The sequence below is a fragment of the Oncorhynchus nerka genome, linkage group LG22, assembly GCF_034236695.1.
Source record: "Oncorhynchus nerka isolate Pitt River linkage group LG22, Oner_Uvic_2.0, whole genome shotgun sequence".
Classification (NCBI taxonomy): Eukaryota; Metazoa; Chordata; class Actinopteri; order Salmoniformes; family Salmonidae; genus Oncorhynchus; species Oncorhynchus nerka.
In genome coordinates this window covers 78,275,034-78,292,785 of record NC_088417.1, presented here as the reverse complement: position 1 = coordinate 78,292,785, position 17,752 = coordinate 78,275,034, and the positions used below count along the sequence as shown (strand labels likewise).

General features: G+C 43.7%; 1 pseudogene; it reads right to left on the bottom strand.

Moving 5' to 3' along the window:
- Positions 1-354: 354 nt before the first annotated feature.
- LOC115105783 (ubiquitin carboxyl-terminal hydrolase 32-like) overlaps positions 355-17,752 on the bottom strand; it is a 32,708-nt pseudogene continuing 15,310 nt past the window's right edge.

Sequence of the window (17,752 nt, the reverse complement as noted above, 5' to 3'; positions counted from 1 at the left end):
CCTGGGGATTACTATACAACAGACCATTCTGAGAATATTGTCTAGTTTAGGCTAGTTATGACATTGTTATTAAGTCATGACCATTATACATTAACATTACATTTTTCATGTTTAACCATCCCAATTTTTAAAAAACCTTTATTTAACTAGGCAAGTCAGTTAAGAACAAATTCTTATTTTCAATGACGGCCTAGGAACAGTGGGTTAACTGCCTTGTTCAGGGGCCAAACAACAGATTTTACCTTGTCAGCTTGGGGATTCGATCTTGTAATCTTTCGGTTATTAGTCCAACGCTCTAACCACTAGGCTACCTGCCGCCGAATAAGTCTGTACAAGAAAAAGGGAGACAGGCTGTGTAGTTCATTGGCTGCTTTAATAGTTACAGAAACTAATTCACTCCATATACAAGGCAGATCTTTACAGTTCATATTCCAATACATCCTTTTTCCAAAAGTATTTATGTACATTTAAGTTTTTCCTCAAGGGTTATTGCAAAATATATTTTAAATTTAAACATTTTACAAAAGTACATGAAATTAATAAATTAAAAAACGAAATAGACATAAAACAAAATAAATAAATCATTCAGTAGTATTCACTGCATAAAGCTTTTCGGGGGGACAATTCTGAAAATGACCACGGCAATAGCCGGCTAATGTTAAAAATGTAAAAAAATATAATTGTTATCAGGATGTGTATCATTCTACCATCATAGGCCAAGTAGAGTTGGTAGGTTTCTGTCCAGCTGTTATAATCAGTAATTGATTCACCAAAAAAGCATATACCTCAACAAGACTTAAGAAATTAGAGCTGTGTATTGTAATGGATATACTATAGCTCACAGCCTAGAGTTTGTGATTTTTTTCTCCATCTGATTAGATTCAATTCAACTCCTATGTGTCACATACAGTGTATGTCAATATAGTTACAGTAAATACATCTTTCAAAGCTCAGAGGGAAAAGCTAGCTATTCACTTGTTGAATAACGGTAAGGTACAACCGCTCAAACTGTCAAATGTCCCACTCTGCCTAAATCAAATACCCCATACCCATGGCATTCAGAAAGATGCAACATTATTCACAACTTCTGCCCTTCGAATTTGTGATCTCATGACTTGCATTAGGGTTCCCGAGTGGCGCAGTGGTCTAGGCACTGCATCTCAGTGCTAGAGGCGTCACTATAAACACCCTAGGTCGAATCCAGGCTGTATAACAACCGTCCGTGATTGGGAGTCCCATAGGGCGGTGCACAATTGGTCCAGCGTCGTCAGGGTTTGGCCAGTGTTAGGCCGTCATTATAAATAAGAATTTCATCATAACTGACTTGCCTAGTTAAATAAAACAATGTACAGTTGAAGTCGGAAGTTTGCACTTAGGTTGGAGTCATTAAAACTCACTTTTCAACCACGCCACAAATTTCTTGCTAAAAAATTATAGTTTTGGCGAGCCGGTTAGGATATCTACTTTGTGCATGACCCAAATCATTTTTCCAACAATTGTTTACAGATTATTTCACTTAATCACAATTCCAGTGGGTCAGAAATGTACATACACTAAGTTTACTATGCCCTTAAACAGCTTGGAAAATTCCAGAAAATGTCATGGCTTTAGAAGCTTATGATAGGCTAATTGACATCATTTGAGTCAATTGGAGGTGAATCTGTGGATGTATTTCAAGGCCTACCTTCAAACTCAGTGCCTTTTTGCTTGAAATCATGGGGAAATCAAAAGAAATCAGCCAAGATCTCAGATTTTTTTTGTAGACCTCTACAAATCTGGTTCATCCTTGGGAGGAATTTCAAAATGCCTGACAGTACCACGTTCATCTGTACAAACAACAGTACGAAAGTATAAACACCATGGGACCACACAGCCCAGGAAGGAGACGCGTTCTGTCTCCTAGAGATGAATGTACTTTGCTGCGAAAAGTGCAAATCAATCCCAGATCAACAGCAAAGGACCTTGTGAAGATGCTGGAGGAAACCAGTACAAAAGTTACTATATCCACAGTAAAACAAGTCCTATATCGACATAACCTGAAAGGCCGCTCAGCAACGAAGAAGCCACTGCTCCAAAGCCGCCAGTAAAAAGCCAGACTACGGTTTGCAACTACACATGGGGACAAAGATCGTACTTTTTGGAGAAATGTCCTCTGGTCTGATGAAATAAAAATGGAACTGTTTGGCCTTGATGACCATCATTATGTTTGGAGGAAAAAGGAGGAGGCTTGCAAGCCGAAGAACACCAGCCCCACCGTGAAGCAGGGGGGGGGGGGGCAGCATCATGTTGTGGGGGTGCTTTGCTGCAGGAGGGACTGGTGCACTGCCTCATGATGCCATCTATTTTGTGAAGGAAAATGTGGATATATTGAAGCAACATCTCAAGACATCTGTCAGGAAGTTAAAGCTTGGTCGCAAATGGGTCTTCCAAATGGACAATGACCCCAAGCATACTTCCAAAGGTGTGGCACAATGGCTTAAGGACAACAAAGTCAAGGTATTGGAGTGGCCATCACAAAGACCTGATCTCAATCCTATAGAAATTTGACGGCAGAACTGAAAAAGCGTGTGCGAGCAAGGACTGAGTTTAAATGTGTTTGGCTAAGGTGTATGTAAACTTCCAACTTCAACTGTATACACTACCGTTCAAAAGTTTAGGGTCACTTAGAAATGTCCTTGTTTTTTTAAAAGGAAAAATCACATTTGACCATTAAAACAACATCAAATTGATCAGAAATACAGTGTAGACATTGTTAATGTTGTCAATGACTTGTAGCTGGAAACGGCAGATTTTTTTAATGGAATATCTATATAGGCGTACAGAGGCCTAACCATGACACCTGTGTTCCAATGGAACGTTGTGTTAACTAATCCAAGTTCATCATTTTAAAAGGCTAATTGATCATTAGAAAACTCTTTTGCAACTATGTTAGCACAGCTGAAACAGTTGTTATGATTAAAGAAGCAATAAAACTGTCCTTCATTAGACTAGTCGAGCATCAGCATTTGTGGGTTCGATTACAGGCTCAAAATGGCCAGAAACAAATAACTTATTTCTGAAACTCGTCAGTCTATTCTTGTTCTGAGAAATTAAAGCTATTGCAGATCTCGTACAAAGCTGTGTCCCTTCACAGAACAGTACAAACGGGCTCTAACCAGAATAGAAAGAGTGGGAGGCCCGTTGCACATCTGAGCAAGAGGACAAGTACATTAGAGTGTCTAGTTTGAGAAACAGACACATCACAAGTCCCCAACTGGCAGCTTCATTAAATAGTACCCGCAAAACACCAGTCTCAACGTCAACAGTGAAGAGGCGACTCCGGGATGCTGGCCTTCTAGGCAGAGTTGCAAAGAAAAAGCCATATCTCAGACTGGCCAATAAAAAGAAAAGATTAAGACAAGCAAAAGAACACTGACAGTGGAACTCTGTCTAGAAGGTCAGCATCCCAGAATCGCCTCTTCACTGTTGACGTTGCTGATAATGGGTCTCTGTACGCCTATGTAGATATTACATAAAAATAAATCTGCCGTTTCCAGCTACCGAGGCGACAGGTAGCCTAGTGGGTAGAGTGTTGGACTAGTAACCGAAAGGTTGCAAGTTCAAATCCCCGAGCTGACAAGGTACAATTCTGTCGTTCTGCCCCTGAACAGGCAGTTAACCCACTGTTTCTAGGCCATCATTGAAAATAAGAATTTGTTCTTAACTGACTTGCCTAGTTAAAAGGTAAAAAAAAAATGTTATAACATTAACAATGTCTACACTGTATATCTTATCAATTTCATGTTATTTTAATGGACAAATAAACAGTGCTATTCTTTCAAAAACAGACATTTCTAAGTGACCCCAAACTTTTGAACGGTAGTGTATATAAAGAATTGTGTTAAATTTGGCACAATGATACAGCCTGTTGGTGGCATACTGTAATGACACGACTGTTGATGTGATAACATCACAATGTTGTGATGGAACAGACTGATATGTTGTTGGAATGGACCTGCACACAATTGGTACAAAGCAGACGCTACAGGAAGATCCTCTCAGATCGGTGAGAGTCTGAGGCTTTGTTCTTAAAAGACCTGACACGATAAACAAACACAAAAGATACATTGCAATGCAAATACATAAATGTAGTTCAGAAACACTGAATATAATCCAGGCGAGTCTAAATCATTTACATTTGAGGAGGACAACAAAAAAGGGAATTTTAGAATTGGGACATTGCATTTGACTCCTGTCCAAAGCAGGGTATGATGAGGTAGTGAACACTTGCTTCTACTGCAATCATTTTTTTGTATTATTCAATGAGGGGATGTAACTGCAGAGCGTACCAATCAATGTGTCGAAACATTAATGGCATATTGCAACTGGCATTGGTTTACAAACAAAAACACACTGTCACATTTGGCCTAGGACCAACACCATGGGCCTAAGCATTGTCACTCCCCAAAACAAACCAATACACAGCCCACCGTTTTGTTTGACATCGCAAGCGGGAAATACACTTGAGTACCATTACTTGAAAAAAAAGATCCATCCACTATGAAGGTGTAAAAATGGTTGGTTGTCCACTTCTAACCACCAGGGATGATTTCTAAGCTTCAGCTCATCTCAACCTGAGAGATTTCAGTCAAATAGTAAGGTGGTTTTGTAGCACAAGCATGTCGATGAACCGGCAGCACATTGACACATATCGACAGACAGTCCATTACTGAAGAACACAGTACTTCTTATAGTCAGACTCAAAGTCCTCGTCCATGCAAGTTGTGTCGGCCATCTTTTTGCCGTCAGTTTTGGGCATGAACAGAGAATAATCCACTTCCTGCTGCTCATAGAACAGGATATAGGCAGAGTCTGCATCAATCTCCTCTGACTGCAACTCCTGAACACAGAAAACACAGTGAGGTTTGTTTATACTTGTGAACTTTAAATAACTGAGTTACAGATGACAATGGACACTGCATCACATAGCAGAGATAAGTTCTGTTTTTGGCATACAACTTACCTTACAGCTACTGTCGTTGTAACAGTACCACTTTTCATTTGGGTTTTTGGCGTATGTCACATAGTGGCCTCCTCCTAGGATCCCCGAATGGCACTGCAAACCCAAAAGTGAGTGGGGGTTAAGAGGATATTTCAGATGGTAGATAGACAGTTACTTTACTCTCAGGCTTCAGGCTAGGACAGTAAAATTCTTACAGAGAAAAACAAATATTTGACCCACTTAATACTTACTGAAATTGCATACAAGTTGTACATGGGATCCAGGTCTCTTTGGCCCTGGGAGGCCTCCAGATCCATGCTGTTCTCGGTGTAGCCATTGCTGTTGAGCTCAGACACAGACTTTGTGTTGTCACATTCTCTGGCCATGTCCTCACCAGAGGTGGAGTCACTGAGGCCTTCTCCCATGCTCCCCATCCTCGTCCTGCTGGCCTCCAGCTCCATGGGGCTCTCCCTGCCACTGTCCAGGCTCTCCTTACTGAGGGACAGTTGGTACCTGCTTCCCGTGGGAAACACCAGCCCACGGCCCTGCCTCCTGCCCTCACTCTCAGGGCTGCAGTTGGGACAGACGTCTTTGCTGAGGGGGGTGCTGGCCATCCTCCCTGAGCACAGAGGGTCTGCAAACAGACACATATTCATAGAAGAACACCAGCCTCCTTAAAATAATAAGTGGGATATGACAGGTACATCTGAAACCCGTCAAGATTTTATACAAACCTTTCCCATTGTTGAGAGTCAGGGCAGGGTTACAGACAGTGTCTCCACCCCCAGACTTTTTCACTCCTCCCTCTGTGTCATGTAGCTCCTCCCCCAGCTTATCCCTCCAGTTCTCTTGGCTTTGGTCTGCATCTCTTGGGGTCAGGAAAGCACTGGGGTCAAACGTCTCCATGGGAAACCTAACAATCTTCTGGGATTTGATCCACCGCCCATTCATAAACTGGAACCGTTTTAAATGAATTATCTGCAATTCAAATGGGCAGAATAAAGGAGTTTTAGAGTGGGTGATGTCATGTGCAATCTTGCACTTCAGACATTGCATTAAATGCTTGAGTTGGGGGTTATTCATGTATATTTCAATAGGTTTCAACTGTTGCCTATTGACACATATGAATAGGGAAAGGACAGGGAAGTTAACGCAGAGGGAATGAGCTCTATGTCTGACCAGGATGGGCGGCAGCCTCCACAGGTCCAGTTTCTTGGTGGCCAGGCGGTGGGTCTTGCACTTGGAGCAGTAGTAGAGCTCATCTTCTCCCAGCTCTTCCTCACTGGTAAAGGCCTGCAGACAGCTGTCCAGACTGATGGGCTCTGCCTGGGCCCTGCGACTCTGTTCCACACTGGGGTGCTCCTCCACGATCTGCAGGACAGACAAACATGACTTAGTGTATGATGTATATCCATTAGATATTGAATAAATACATTGATATGACCCCTAGGGTTCCATTGCTGCTGTTATCCCCAGCCTCATGTCTCTCTTACCCTCTCCTGAGAGGTCTGGTAGCGGAGGTGCAGAGCAGTGGGGTCCCAGTCCACAGCCATGAAGGCATTTCCCACAGCAGCCCTCTCTTCGTTACACTCCACTGTGCAGCCTCTGCAGAACCTGAGGGGGACAACAATACAGGGTATCAATGAACAGATTCTCTATCTTCAACCGTATAGTGATATGTTGTACTGTGTGAGACTTAATTACCTGTACCACGGACACCAAGCGCAGGAGTTGCCATCTTTCTGCACCACGCGCAGGGTGAAGGGATACTGGTAGCCCATGCTGTCATCACTGTGTTCACACACACATACACACACCGATCAGCATCACACACCTGTACCTTTAGGAGAACACTGCAAAGCCATCTGACAAAATACAGAGAGTGGTCTGGAGAGACTGACCAGTCCTGGGCGTGGTTGCTGGCCTCCTGAGGGGGCAAGGGACTGGCCAGGCGTGACACCTGGGTCCACACAGAATCATACAGGTCCCTGGTCCTGGTGTGGACTGTACACGGCACGATCAATGGCATCCCAAACAGGCTGGGGCGGTTCTTCTGACTGGACAGGAAGTATAACTCTGCCCGCATCTACGAAACAAACACAAATGACACATTGTTTAGGAGTGAGCATTATATAGACTTTGACTAATCTTGATGCACTGCTAATCGTCTTTCCATCTTTAGCCCATCCTGCAGTTCTTACCATCTTCCTGTGGATGGTGATAATGTACCCAGTGAAGGGGCTGTCTGATGGGAGCAACACGGGGCCGTCGGGGAGACCGTTAGCAAGGCTGCCCTCTGTGCCACAGGGAACCACAGTGCTGGGCATGCCCTTGGGGATCAGTCCCAGGTTCAGAGAGTTACTGTCAGTTACCATGGTAGCGTTCCCATAGGCTAGTGCTTGAGCTTCTGGAGATGACACGAGGAACAAATGTTATACGTTATATTTTCCAGTGTCAAAGTATCTACCTTTTTTCATCTGTTTAATAGAACCTGTGCATTTGTTTACATTCCAAGGTGTGTTTGGATTCTAAACCCCTTTCATCACTTCTTACGGATTGCCTTTAAAAAAGGAATGAAAAGAGATGAAACATCGCTAATGAACAGAAGAACCAATTGGTATACCATCTGTTTGTGTGGGAGTGGACACCACAGACGTGGGCGCACTTGGCACCGGGATCTCAAACGCACACAGGAAGCCGCTCACCGCCCGACGCACTTTCTGGTTGTCCAGTGGAAAATTCTAAAAATAGGGTAGACAATCATTAGTCTACGTGCAGACTGTGATATTGACAGTGTGATGGATGGATGTACAGTGTTGGAGGATAGATGACGGCCCCACCTTAATGTTGGAGGCATGTACTTCAGCCAGGAGGATCTGCTCAGGATTCAGGCAGCAGAGCTCACTCAGGAGTCTCTTCAGGCCTGTGTACTTCTCATCCGCATTGAGCCGGAGCCCATACCGCACTGGGCATGACCCATCCAGCTTAGTGACTGGACAGAGGAAGCAAAGAGCAAAGTGTTTCAGAGGCACAGGATCCAATATACGTTCCCTCAAAAGACAACAGGAACAAATTAGCTTTCTATTCAACACCACACTGTTACTGTAAAGCTCAGAGTCCAGTAAAAGAAAGGGTGGACAGGCGACAGACTTCCTGAGACATATCTCCAATATGATGCTTATGTTTAATCTTTTGGAATGTATTTTCTGGATGTTGCACTGTAGTACTGTATACACTGCATTTCACTACACCCGCAATAAGATCTGCTAAATATGCGTATGTGACCAATACAATTTGATTTATAAGGCTCACCTATGATCTCTACGTGCATGGAGTTATCCATGGGCAGAGGGAGAGAGAGGAAGTTGAAGGGATCAAAGCGTGCACTGACGTGGCCACAGGTCTTGCACTTGACCTGTGACCTGAGCTGGCCATGGAACAGGTCCACCACAATGGAACGGTTTCTCCTCAGGTGATTCTCCCACGCCTGGGGGAACACAATTTACCATCACACCAGACAATAATATACGCCATTTAGCAGACCCTTTAAGCCAAATCGACTCACAGTCATGCGTGCATACATTTCACGTTTGGGTGGTCCCCGGGAATCGAACCCACTACCCAGGCGTTACAAGTATCATGCTCTACCAAGTGAGCTACAAAGGATAACTTCTAGCAGTTATACCTCCAAATCAACATTTATACTCCCAACAGCTACATGAGGTGATTCACCTGAGGCCTTATTTCTGGATCTCCCCACCATGACGATAGGAACAGTGTGTATGAACTCTGACCTCAGAAGCAACCTCCCAGTCTGGTCGTCCGTCGCTGTCCTTCAGCTCCACGTAGGGCTTCTCGTGAACACGGTTCAGGTCCTCGTGAAGGCCATCCAGCAGGAAGGCCAGCAGCTCCTGGGAGTCCTGCTGCTGGAAGCCATTGAACCGGGGAGCGTACTTCGCTATCGTCCACTGAGGGAAGAGACGGAGGACAAGGAGAAAATGGAAAAAGACAACCATTTGACTCTTATTTTTTAGGTTGAAAGAAGGGGGGGGGTCAGTTGGAGGCTTGTTTGTGGACATACTCTGAGTTTCAGAGGGGCCAAGTTCTTCTGTGTTCCGCTCCACAACTCCTGAACCAGATCACCATAGCATTTGGCCATGTGACCCCGCATCCCAATTGGATTGGTCCTGTTATGGAGACAAACAGCACAAGTTAAAAAGAAACTTGCACACTCATCTCTGCTTGCTGTGGATTTATTTGAACAATGTTCTGCCGAAAGAGTATAATAAGCATGTATAATAATACTTTCTTGTATAATAAGCATGTATTCTTTTAAGTCTAAAATAATGCACACACATACCTGTTGAGTTCGTAAAGGTGGTTTCCTGAGGTGAAGTAGTCTGTGAGAGGCTTGGTGTTGCTCACACACTGGATACTGGAGTTCATGAAGCACGTGTTGCCAAGGTTGCTCAGTCCAGTGGCACCTTTCTCAGTAGGGACTGTGAACAACAGCAGGAGGCAACAGTCTGAGGACGCTATTCATCCATCAAAAGCTTCTACAGCAGTCAGTACGACCCCTTCAATATGTTTGGAGACCACATAACAAGTACTGTCTGACAGACTTATTTATAATACATCCAAGTAGCAATCAGCTCAGTTAATGTTAAATGATCAATAATGATTACATAATAGGAGTGCTAATGTTGTGTTGGTGCTGTAACTGTATGCAGTGACGGTCTTACCATTGTGTCTGTTCATCCTGTTGCTGTTAGCGATGAAAGACATCTCCTCTGGCCAGCTCATGTCCTTGTTCCGAACTGATGAAAATAAAAAAGTGTCTTCATCTACTCATCCTGACAACACATGATGGAGCCATTAAAAACACAGAGAGTCGTTACGATGCATACCTTCTATGACCATGTACTGTTCATCTGGGATCTTCAACCCCTCCAGGGAATGGTCTTCATCATCAAGGAGGGTCAGATAATTCTGTGGAATACAATGTTTTGAACTGTAAAATTAGAGTGTGTGAGAGTATTTGAGTTTGAGTGTTTAATGTGCACGTCTGTTTGTGCAGTGTAGGGTTCTCCCCGGGATTTGTTTAAACAAGGTGTTGCTGATGAATCAGTCGAGGGGGAGGTCCCAAGGAGGGCCGTGGCCCCCTTTGGACTCAGAGATGTGTGTTTTTTGAACACCTGTAAGTGCCATTTCCTGCAATCTAGAGCCTTAAATGATAACAAATAAAGCGGCACACACTGGTTAAGTGCAAAATAATTATTTAATATTCTTCAGTGTCTTTTCTAGAATTATCCTAGTAATGTCATTCAATGATCTACAGAACAGGGACCATAGGTATGAGGTCCAGGCAAGAGCAATTCACAGTGTGTGCGTTTACATTCTGTATTTATTTATTTGTGTTTCTTTTATGAATAGTGGCGCAGCCAAGTCCACATGGTGGCGCAGTGCCCCTCTTACATTCTTTGGGTAGAACCCTGCCGTGTATGTTGACGAAGGGTCAACCTTCTATGAGTCACACCAACCTCACTGTTGTAGAGCCAGAGGCGCATGTCTTCCTCCTTGATGCGGAGTCTCTGGGACAGGTATTCATGGATGTCCTTGATGGTGCCCACCCTACTGAAACAGCCCGTGTAGACCAACACACGCTTTAGGGGGGCACTAGGAGAGGGAACGTTACCTGGGGGAGTTCAGGGAGACACCACGGACACATTGAACTGCTCTGCACACATGATTGGTAAAAAGCACAGGAACGGGTGTGGAAGAAAATCCACAGACCATGTTGCGTTGGTCTAATGCTCTGACATATGAGGCCCAGATCCAACATAGCCCATTTCATCTTACACTGCAACACTGCCTGGCTGGGGCTGTGCGAACGTGATAAGCGGAGTGAAAGATTTATTTTTAGAAGCGCTGCTCACAGGCATAAAAGTTGGTCTAATTTACTTAAAACGAAAGTCTGCTGAAGTGAGACTTTTTGTCCTTGTGTTTCTTGGCTTTTACATTGTTTTGTTGACAAGCTAGGTTGTTTTCCTATGTTTGAGTTTCAACAGCTAGGGAACAGAAGACCACGCTTCTACTAGACAGACTCAATCTCACAGACACAAACATGACTCTAGTCATGCTACCATGGTAACCTCCCGCCCTTACAGGGGCATGTGGACATCTGTCGTCTCATCTGTGATATTTTGGTTAAAAGTGTGTCCCTGTGCTGCCCCAAGTCTTGTGACCAATGTTCCCTCTAAGTGCCTTCCTCCTCCTGGACTGCTGTGCAGAAGAAATGCCAGCCCGCGCAGAGAATTCTAGTGATTAAACTTTACTACTTTGCCCAGTTACATACTTCCTTAAACAGATCAACGCTTCCCTCTAATGTGGGAATTATGTTTGAATCAATATAATATCAGCCCCCTTCAATGCAACCACCCAAATCTAACTTTGCAAGATTGAGTCGTGATTGTGTTGTAGGCAGAATGCATCTATCGCACGAGTGGTCTTTCAATCATTCGCAGTCGGGAGTGGACATGCTTTTCAGATCAACATGCTGAATGGCCCTGGACACTCTTGGGCAGAAAGTCACTAGGGCACTGTGCTATTCTTGTCCCTCCTTTGCTTTGTAACCTTTGGAGAAGCGCTGGAAACGCATGCAGAGGAACCTCTTACCCATATTGACCCAGACGTTGTTCTGGGGGGTGCGGGGGGGGGGCTGCTGCTGCCTCAGGAAGAGCAGGTGTCGGGGTAACAGCTCCAGCTCAGCACAGTCTGTCTTGGTGTTTCTGATCACCTGGGAATGCCAACAGGAGAAGGGATGGGAATGTGAGGTTATCACAATGTCCGGATCAATAGGGATGATAATGGTGATGGTTTAATGGAAAATCCACAAGTGGTCCTGCTTTACAGAGTTGAAATGTACGTACCGGCCTAGGGAGACCCAGGTTGGCTCCGTACCAGTGGTAGAGTGCCCTCCACACAGGCTCTGGCACAACCTCAAAGTCCCTGCCTAGAATCAGGGACGGGGAGCGCCTCAGTAGGCCCCCTCCATAGTCAATGTGGGAGCCTGGGGGAACAGTTCAAGATGGACAGATTTAAAACTGAAATAATATGGCAAGGCCAGTTTGAAGAAGAGGAACATTTTAATCTCCAATTAGTTCATCCCCTTCCACAGTGTTGTTTGTGGTGCCTAACTTACTTTTAAGGGCTCTGATCTGACTAGAGGCTGGTTATCGATGGCCCTAGGCCTTAGAACCACCATGTTCCCATCAGCCCCCAGGAAGCACTGGTTGTCTGTGTCATCATGCTGACGGGCAAAGCAGATATCCGTAGCAGTCGAGCCCCGGGGTAGAAGGCCTGAGGAGAGCAAATGAATGGTTTTCAATGACATTCAGTTGTACACTCACTCTCAGCACACAGTATGCAAGGCCAGGCAGGTATAATGAGTGGTGCATTTCCTTATTATTAGGCTGTACTAGTATCCAACTGTTGCTAATACTAAGTGTTACGCGGGATGCTGAGAATTCTTAGCCACTCACTGCCGCTGGTCGTCTCGGAGGCCTCTGATGCACTGGAGATGTTGTCTACGAACTTCTCCTCTGTGGAGCTGTGGGAGCTGGCCATGCTCTCCCTCTCTGGGCCTTGCTCTGCCCTGGCCTGGGTTCCTGCCCCTACACCACTCCTCACTGTGTCAAACACTAATGGCTGCTCCACCACAATATGCTTGTTATCCTGGAAGAGACGCCAACAACCACAATCACATCAGCAAAGAAATGATAGTGTAGAATGGGCACAGTATGATAAACAGATGGTCATGGTGTCAAGCAGCAAAAAAGCCTTCCTTACATATTTGACGTAGTCCCTCCACTGCTGCCACCATGGCACTGCTATGAGGAACCAGTAGTCTCCTGGCTGGAGGCCGTGTCTGCTCGCCCTCTCCAACCAGCCCCTGCAGACACAAGTGAGTGAGTTCGTGAGTGTTTGATTGATTGATGAGGGGGTAAGGAAGAATGTGTATGACAGCAGGAAAGGACACTGACATGGTGACACAGACACACATACCTGATTATCTGTCCCTCCTCTTCAGGGGAAGCAGGCCGCAGCCCCAGGACAATATGACACACCTAGAGACCAACACGATAGCAGAAGATTGGTGATCCAGCAGAACAAGAAAAGCACACACAGCACATAATGGTGACCAAAGTAGAAACACATGGTGGCTGGCTCTTACCTGAAACAGCAGGTTGAGGAACTCATTGGCAAATGCACTCTTCACACTCCATATTTGGTAGTCCTCCAGGGTCAAATGCCCTTGCTAAAGAACACAACAACCACCAATAGCCGGTTTCAAAATTTTCTGACAACTTTAAAGAAATCTATATGAATCCAAAGTCACGCAAGCAGTAAGGTAATACCTTAGTGGTGTCATGCTCCTTCAGGATGTCTTCCACAACGGCATGGACATTAGTGTCCGCTTCCTTAAGGGACAGAGGCAGGGTAAGGCTTAAGTAAGATCCCAGAGTAGTAATGGGACAAGTTAAAACAAAACAATCTAACTACAAACATTACAACAGTTATCATTATCTACAGTATGTCCATCATATGTCCAGTCTGGCCAAATCGTACTTACAGGTAGAAGGTCTATGCGATTGTCTTTCCACACCTCCAGTAATGCCCCAACCATTTCTGTGATTTCCTTTCGAGACAGAAGCCCATCATGGTCAACGTCAAACACTTTGAAACAGACTGGGGAAAAGAAACAAGAGGAAAGTCACACATTGAAACTGACAATGTGATGAAAGAATGACAAACAGCAAGGCTTAGTGCTTGTATCTACTTACACTTCTGTCTCTCTGCCAAAGGCCCTCTGCAGCAAGCAGATAGTCCACATGAGATTTCCTTAAAATCTATGTGATTGTCCCTGTTTTCATCAAAGGCATGAAACAAACCTGCACAGAAGGAGAAATGGATGTAACGACCGCCTTCAAAAGAAGTATCCAATAAATTAAATCCACATCCTGCGTATTCTCTTACCTTCACTTAGGGATGTATGAATAGTGGGAGAAACTAAAGCGACAAATGTTTCCAGGTCAAATCGTCCTGTCCGAGACTGAGCTTTCAGCAGCCAGTATCTCTTCTCCAGGTCAATGATATCCGATTCCTCTACTGCAAGAAAAAAAATCTATAAGTGGCATGACAAGACCCTTAGCCTAGGTTATTATTTAGTACATCTCCCAAAGGATCAGGATGACAGTCACTCACAGTGTGTTACTCCAGCCAAGGTCTGGTAGAAGGTGGGTGTGTCACTATCGTCTGTCAGGGTGACACACACCCCACTGGACAGGAGCCAGCGGGAGAAGGTGAAGGCATCCTTGTTCTGCAGGAGCCAGCTCTTAAATTTCTCATAATTTACCTTCTCACCCTGGTAAAGAAAATAACAGGAACTCCACTAAGTCTTGAACAAAGGTGCAAAACACATACTGGAATTATCTTCCTGTGTAAAGTAGCATTAGTGGCCCTGGGCACTTATTTTATTGAACCTTTATTTTACTAGGCAAGTCAGTTAAGAACAAATTCTTATTTATAATGACGGTCTACCAGGTAACAGTGGGTTAACTGCCTTGTTCAGGGACAGAACGACAGATTTTTACCTTGTCAGCTCTGAGGTTCGATCCAGCAACCTTTTGGTTACTGGCCCAACGCTCTAACCACTAGGCTACCTGCCACCCCAAACAGGTAACATAAGTTCTGTCAGCAGCTTACAATTAGATAAGGCTACATTAGATAAGGATACGTGGCATGTTTGTAGTGAACAAATCAAATAGACCTGGTAAGCGTGTAATAGCAGATTTGCAACCCTGGTGGTCATACAGTTTGTGAAAACATGGCTGTCAAAATGTGTGTTTAAAACAGTAAAATACAGGTAACTGCTAAAATAAAGGAAATACTTAAGTAAATGAGGGATACCACGCATATTGAAAGCAGGTGCTTTTACACGTTTGGTTTCTGAGTTAATTAAGCAATTAAAATCCCATCATGCTTAGGGTCATGTATAAAAATGCCTAGTTGCCCATTATTTTGAATACCATGGCTAGAAGAAGAAATCTCAGTGAATTTGAAAGAGGGGTCTCAAAGGAGCTTAGGGAGGTTAAAGTGTGTGTGTGTCTCTCAACCACCAGATCTCAAACCAATTTAACACTTCTGGAGTGGCACCTGAGACAGCTTTTTCCACAACCATCAACAAAACTTCAAATTATGGATTTTGTTGTGGAAGAACTCCAATAGAGTTCCAGACACTTGTAGAATCTATGCCAAGGCACATTGAAGCTGTTCTGGCAGCTCGTGGTGGCCCAAAGCCCTACTAAGACACTTCATGTTGGCGTTTCCTTTGTTTTGGCAGCTACCCATACATATTCATTCAAATAAGGCATATGAGCTAACCTCAGAGAAACACTTCCTGAGAGAAAGTGGGATCTCTCCATCCACAGTCTGCAGCATGCTTTCCATGTCCTCTCGCGTTGCATGATTGCCCAAATCGCTGGCAAACAGACTGAAAATGTCTGAAGGAGAGCCACAAAAAGAAGCTTAGCCTGATAAGCAACTCTGTCAGGTGTGATTCACAATGGGGGTGACATTTTCAAAGACATTTTCAAGAATACAAATTAGATACCAGTACAAAAGAGGGGTCCATTTGTGTGAAGGTCTATTTGTTTGTTTTTATTCTCAGAGATCCTATTAAATTATATATGTAATTATATGATTATTCTTGTAATTACATGGTCAACACAAGCATCTATAGAGGTTCCATAAGTCTGTCGGTTACAATACTCACATTTAGCTTTTTCTTCATCACGTCCTCTAGTCAAGAGAACCAGGCCAACAATTAGGTTGTTGAAGTGCAGGCCTTTAGAGGTCCCACCGAATGAGCTGTATATCACCTAGAAACAGGGGAAGGGAGCTGGGTTCAATTCAGGTCAAAAATATCAACTCATTCCGTTCCAGTCCTGACCTACTTGTTGTTGTAATTTGGAGAGTGAGTTCCCTTTCAGAAATCGATAAAAAGGTATATTATCTTTGATAACCCTGTCAGGTGGACTAAAGCTGAATTCAAATATGCAAGCTTGCCCAGGTTAGTAAGCTAGTTAGACTCATATCAGAAGAGCACAACAGGCTACAGTCCCTCCTGAGTAATTCCACCTTAAAAAACACAAGAAAGAGGATTGACACCCACCATCTCAGATGGTTCCAAAATCATTTCTGTAGTTTGAAACAGATAAGCGTTCCTGAAACATTTTGTTGAAAGACCATTTGAATGCATTATACGGCCTGATATTACCAGGTTCTGACCACTAGACGGTGGTGTTGCTGCTAAACAGGCTCACTATTATATCCAGTTAGAAGTTGTCAATAAATAAAAAACATTCAATACAAATTAATGGTTAAGATTAGGATTGGTTGAGATTCGGAACGAGGACAGGTTAACCTCCCAATCAGAACAGCTGAAGTTGGGTACTACCCAGGTAGAGGTATAGGCGCAGGGGTTTTCAACCTCATGAGCAACATTTTATTGGTTGAGAATACATTGAGTATGTGGCCAAATCCCTTCAAAAAAGGTCTGAAGTTAGACCTTTTCCGGTGAACAAGAAAACCACTAGGCTACAGCAGTTCTAATGGTTCTGGTCTCTAAATGGTCTTCAAAAAGGTAAATACCCCCAAAGCACATTGTGTTTTCCAATAGTTTCTATTGGTGAAGGCTTAATTGTTTATATAATGGTTTATTGCGTAGGTTTAACAGTTTCTTATGGAAAATGTTCTAATTGGTTCTCTTTTTAATAGGGTTGTCATGCTCAGCATTTCAGTCACTTGCCAATTGCTCCAACGTTTTGGGCTAGTAGGAAACCCCTTAATGAGAATTGCACCATAGGGAAATACCTCTGAGAGTTGCCATTCAATGGACTATTCAAGGGCAGTTAGTTTGAAGCATGAGGTGGCTAAGAGGACAAACTAAAATTGTTTTCATGGAGGACAGGTTTGACTTGAGGATGACCACACACTTTGCAAAAGCTATTGATTATCTACTCAAACTTCAAAATAAAATGTTGTGATCCATTTAATAATCACAAGAAAGCAGTAAATAGATCACTCAGAAGTAAATGTGGAGGTAGCTAAGAATTAAGGGACTGTTCTGTTCAGTGGCAATGTCATCCCTGGAATTAAATTGTGTCCATAATGTCGCATTGCTTTCAATGAAAAGTGACAATGGAGATCGACAAAATTCATCTGGTCATGATGTTGACAGTGAACAGGCTGCTAAAAGAATGAAGTCCTGTCTTGACTCCAGTTTAAGTGGCATTGGTGTTAAGTCCACTACAGCTCAAAGGAGAGGCATCTCATTCCAAGGTATCCTGCGCAAAAATAAATCTTCATGTGCAGATCAAGATCAAAGATGCACAATACATCAGCAGGCTGCTCAAGCTGTCAATGTATCTCCTGAGGAACTGGCGCCTCAGAGCAGCCAGAGATCGTTAAAGAAATTAATAAAAATGCTGAAGATCTTGACAGGCTCATTTACTTAATGAAATAAAAAAATAATTATCCAGCAGAAAGTAAAAGAGACAAATATTAATAAATGGCTCCACCATTATGGTCTATAGTCAAAACTAAAGAGGTCTTTAATGTCAGTGTTTACATAAGGGCAGCAAGAAAACTGGCTTCAGAGAAAGGTATCATGGAGTTGCCAAACCAGAACACTCTTTGGCAATGATTTTC